Source organism: Pteropus vampyrus, unplaced genomic scaffold (assembly GCF_000151845.1).
Source record: "Pteropus vampyrus isolate Shadow unplaced genomic scaffold, Pvam_2.0 Scaffold374, whole genome shotgun sequence".
Lineage (NCBI taxonomy): Eukaryota > Metazoa > Chordata > Mammalia > Chiroptera > Pteropodidae > Pteropus > Pteropus vampyrus.
The window spans coordinates 802,136-807,668 of NW_011889155.1; the positions used below are offsets into that span (position 1 = coordinate 802,136).

Consider the following 5,533-nt stretch of genomic DNA (forward strand, 5'->3'; position numbering starts at 1 on the left):
AAAAACAGATAGTTACCTATAAGGGAACACACATAAGACTGGCAGCTGATTTCTCAAAAGAAACTATGCAGGACAGAAGGGTTTGGCACAAATTATTCGATGTGATGAAGACCCAGGATCTACAACCAAGAATACTTTATTCAGCAAAGCTACCATTTAGAGCTGAAGGACAGATAAAGAGTTTCCCAGACAAAAATAAGCTAAAGGAATTTATCACCACCAAGCCAGTATCACAAGAAATGTTGGAGGGACTCCTTTAAGAAGAAAAAAAAAGTATCAAAAACAGGAATAAAGGATGGTAACAACTGCATTCCTATCAAGAAGTACCTCAGATGGAAAAGAATTCAGTGCTCCAACTAAGAGATAGAGTGGCCGAATGGATAAGAAAACAAGACCCCTACATATGCTGCCTATAAGAGACTCACTTCAGATTAAAGGAAACACGCAGACTAAAAGGAAGGAGATGGAAAAAGGTATTGCTTTGACAGACCTAGAAGGTCCATCAAGTCAGACAGAGAAAGATAAATACCATATAAGATTTCATTTATATGTGGAATCTAAGGAATAAAAAGAACAAACTAATCAAAAACAGACTCTCCAATAGAGTGGACAATTTGGTGACGGACAGAGGGGAGAGGGTTTGGGGGACCAGGAGATTGAGATGAAGGGTTAAAGAAGTATAAATTAGTAGCCAATGGATGGTCACGGGGATGGGGAGCACAGCATAGGGAATGCAGTTAGCATTAATACATTGTCTAGGTGGAAGGTCAGGGGAGAGAGGGAGCAATTGAGGGAATCACTTTACAAACTATATAGATATCTAACCAATGTACTATATACTTGAAACTAATTAAAATAAATAATTTTTTTAAAGGCAACTGTAAAAAGACATGTGCACACTGCTTCCGTAATGCAAATTTAAAGTTCTAAACTTAAAGAGAAAAATGGCTTCCCATTACTCTCAGAATAAAACCCTAATTTTTACCCTGGCCCACAAGGTCTATGCAATCTGGCTTTCTAACTCCATCTCACACCACTCACTAAGCTCCAGCCACACTGCCTGCTTTCAAGCATTCTTAAAGCACCGATTTTCTTGCCCAGCTTAGGCTTTTCTAGTAACTATTCCCTCTGCCTGGAACTTCCCTTAAAGCAGCCTCCCCATCATCTGCAGACACTGTGTGTTTGTCTAATTATTTGTTTATTTCTTTGTCTCTCCCCATTAGACTATAAGCCCCAGGAAAGAAAGAACGTTGCCTTTCTTGTTCAATGATATCTCACCAATGGATGGCATTTCATAAGAGCTCAATAGATGCTTATTGAATGAATAAACATGACTTCCTCTAGGAAGTCTTTCCTGAATTCCTAGACTAAGAAACATTCCTTAACTCTGCATTTCTACAGCCTCCTGGCTTGGTTCTTTCAGCAACTTTCCCACTACGATTCAGGAACTCTTAATCTGGGGTTTTTCAAATGAATGGCAAGGCAATCCATAAACATCCAAAAACTATAGGCGAAATTTTATGGGCATGTGTTTATTACATTTTCTGGTGAGTTTTCATCATATTCCTTAAAGAGTCTATGCCACAAACACACACAAAAAAAATTCATAACACTGCTACTTCAGTTGGGTTATAACTTGACCAGGTCCTGTACCCTGTAGGCTGCTTGAGGGCAAGTCTGCCACTGTTTTCCAAAATGCTAGTGCAGAGCCTGGCATGGAATAGGAGACTCTCAGTGAAATCTAGAATGAATGAATAAGTGAATGAATGCATGCTTTTGGAGCCTGGGTACCAGGCTCATTTTCACTCACAGACCCCTTGGGAGCCTGAGACATCGGAACTAGAACAGGCTGGAACAGACAGAGAGAAGAAAGCTGGCCTTGGCCTCAGCGCCAAGAAGGCTTAGCGCCCAGACAGGCGGGGCCCTGGACAGGGCTCTCCTCTTGCTCATCCTGAGCCCAAAGATGCTGATCCGTTACAGGTTTTTCATCCTCTGCCCAGTGCCAGCTGTGTCCTCCTCCTCCCTCCACCTCACCCCGGAAGGTGAGCCAGCTTTGGTACCAGGGCTTATCAGCCGAGATCAATACAATTGCCTAGCTCAGGCAGCCCCATGGAAACCCCACAACAAGACACCAAAACAGAGACCAAACCCTTCCTGGGAAACTCAAGGGGCATGAAGAGGTGTCTCCTTCACTGGTGACTGAGGAATCTAGAAATTCCGGTGGGGCCGACTGAGCAAGGGGTGCGGGACACTCGGCCTCATTCCATATAAAGAAACCCCAAGCTCCAAGATCTATTCCCACTTGCCATGTAGCTAGAGTCTTTCTCCAATGCCATCTTGCACACACCTAGGGTCAGGTACTTCCTTGAGAAATTCGTGAATGAAGTCCAATCAGGCTGGGTCCAATCAGGTATCAAGAGGAATATTTAATAATACTGTTGGCTAGTATTGACTGAGATCTATTATGTGCCAGGCCATGTGCTACATGATCTATATTTTTAAAAATGTAATCCTCACAATATATCTATGAGCCCCATTTGAAAGAAGAGGAAACTGAGGCAGGAAAGGCCAAATAGCTTTCCAAGGCCCTTTGGCCAATAAGTGGCAGAGCTAAGATTCAAACAAGTCACCTGATTCCTATGACCTTAACCTCTACTTTAGAGCCGCCAAGTATGGAGCCCAAACTTGGTCACATAAGGCTATACTTGATTACAGTTAGGTCTCACAACCACCCTGGCAGGAAAATCACCATTACTTTCTCTGTTTTACAGATGAGCAGAGACTCAGAGTAATCTGCCCAACTTCATGCAGCAAGGCAAGTAATAGAGACACACGCCTATCTGAAGCCAACATGTTGGCTCTTAACCCCTGCCAGGAAATGTTTTCCATAAGAGGGCTGGGCTGGTGTGGCCATTCACAACTCCCCACCCCTCCTCACTCCAAGTCCAGAGTGCAATAAAGTCATTCTCTACGCTGAATTTCCAACACAGAAACTAGCACCCAAAACAATGATTGGCAAAAAGTCTGAGCTTGATGAATAAATGTGTAAAATGTACGAATGTATGAATGAATGGATAGACTCTTGAATGTATAAATGAATGGATGAATGAATTTCTCCTGACTACAGCCTTTTCTCTCAGAAAAGAGAGAGTCTGTGGTTCCCTCCAGGAGAGTAAGACCCAGGCACCCACCAAACATTCTCCCCATGGGTTGGAAAAACTTCTGTGGTGAGGTACAAAAGATGGGCTTACATACGTTCCTGGAGAACTAACCCTGTTGCTTGCACGGAATAACCAACCCTTAGTCCACAGAGCACATTTGTACACATGTTATGGATTTCTCTCCACAGCTACCATGAAGGAGGTACCACTTTCCCATTTTAAAGGTTGAAGAGCCTGCAGTGCAGAGAGGGCACATGAGTTGTCACGGAAACAAGTGACAGAGTGGGAGTCACTTCAGATCCCTTGTCCCTTTTCCTCCAGCATGTCCCTATGTATAGGGTCAGAGACAGGATTACGGGACTGCCAGGGGTTTGTCCCAAATCCATAGGCAAACAGGTCAGGGAGCAACATCTAGGTCCCCAATTAGAGGGAAATGGAAATAAAGACACTGCAGGGGATGTGCCCAGAGGTCCCAGTCAGATGGCAGAACCAGGCCCAGAGATTTCAGAGAGCTGCATGGTGGGTCCTCTGGGATCAGGCCACAGAAACCAGGCAGAATCAGAGGCATCAGCCGGGGTTGGAGAAACAGGCACAAGCCCAGCCAGAGGCAGCCCAAGAAACCTGGGGATAGAATCAGCAATGGGACCCCACTTGCTCTCTGGTTCACCCCTCCTGGTGGGGCACAGGATCATCGTTGGGAGAGCTTGATGCCACTTAATGGACTGGGAGGACAGAATCTCTATATGGGCACGGAGCAGTGTTGCCCGGCCCAGCCAAGCCCTGACCAGACAGCCTAGCACAATGGTTCTCTTAGGCAGGCATACAATTCAGCCCTTTCAGGCCAGGGGCAGTTGGGCTGGCAACCCCTGTACCTCTGTTTCTCTCTGGCTCCTGTAAGTGAATCACTCAGAATTAATGAACTTGGGAACAATGAACAGGAAGCAGGTTTGAGTTCTTCTTTAACAAACAGGAAGCTAGATCTCAGGTACCCCCAGTGCCATTGCTGTTGATGGCGATCTATGCAGTGGGTGCTTCAGGGTCACAGAGCCACGCAACAAAGTGTCATAGAATTGTCACTAACTGTGACCGTCAAAACCATAGAAAGTTAGGTTCATAGCATCACAGATTGTTCTAATTACAGAGTCACAGAAAGCCAACGTCCCAGAACCATCAATTATAAGCCTAGAATCACCAGCTCAGGGAATCACAGACTTGTAGGACCATCAACCCATCAGTTGCCAGAACCCAGCTCTTTAGAGAGGGAAAAAGCCTTGAAGACCATCCTGTCTAAGGTTTCATTCTGTAGGTAGGGAAACTCATTCAGCTGATCAAAGTCATAAAGTTTGGTCATAGCTGACCAAGGCCTCTCTGCATCCTCATTCTACTTCCAGGGAAAATGGGCAAGAGTTGCAGAAGCCTGAGCTCCTAGACACTTGGCCCAGGGACCTGCCCCTTGGGGATGGTCTGGCCCCACTCTGAGGTATCATTTGACGCTGCCAGGCTACCTGTGGTCAAACCCTTCCATTGTTTCAAGATCTGAGGCTTTGTGAGCTCTAATGTCAGGATGATGTAGTTGGCAAGTCTAGACAGGCTTAAATTCCTTTAGCCAATCCCTCAGTCTCCTGCCTAATAAGGGAGAATAGTACACCCTCGTGATTTTGCCTGGGAGTATGCCCACTGGTGATCACACAGGAGAGAGAGCCAGTCCTCCAGGGTTTCAGCATGGGGTGCCCATTGCCTCATCAAGGTCACTTCAGTTCACTGCCACACAAGGAAGCCCAGTCTCACTTCCCAAGAGTCTATCACAAGCTAGGCTCAGAGAAGCTACTAAGAAGGACGTTGTACTCACCTTCGAGGTTCCTATAGTCCACTGGGAGAGTCATATATGTATGTGATTATAAGAAAAGGCAGAGTGTGATGGCAATAAACACAGAAGAGACAGAAATTAAGAAAAGCTTCATGAGAGAGTGGCGGTATTTAAACTGAGCCATTAGAGAGCTTTTTTTATATCAATCCCTGACTTCTGCTTCTGTCTGTGTTGAAGTAACAAGAACTAGACTTACCTTCTCACACTAAACACATAGAAAACCGAACAAAATATATAAAACATTTGTTTTCAAACAATGAAAAAAAGGCATAATAGTATGTGATTCCCTAAGAGACGAGAAACGAATAAAGGGAGCCCCTAATTGTCCTGGTTTTCTGCCTAGCATCCATTCCAGACCATGGCTCAGGAAGAAGAAACTCAAGTAGAATATGTTAATCTTGCTGAATTAAAAATTTTGAGATTGGAGTTCAGGGATGAAGCTAGAAGTCGCGGCAAAGTTCCAGAAAGAAGGAGGCTGTGCAGTAAAAGAGCTCTAGAAATTTGC

General features: G+C 44.8%; 1 long non-coding RNA gene across 1 annotated transcript in view; it reads right to left on the reverse strand.

Moving 5' to 3' along the window:
• Positions 1–5,533, reverse strand: part of LOC111731438 — a 25,425-nt gene that overhangs the window by 11,313 nt on the left and 8,579 nt on the right. The window contains exon 2 of the long non-coding RNA XR_002777132.1: positions 2,756–2,760. This is a non-coding gene — a long non-coding RNA (uncharacterized LOC111731438). The remainder of the gene's footprint in view (positions 1–2,755; positions 2,761–5,533) is intronic.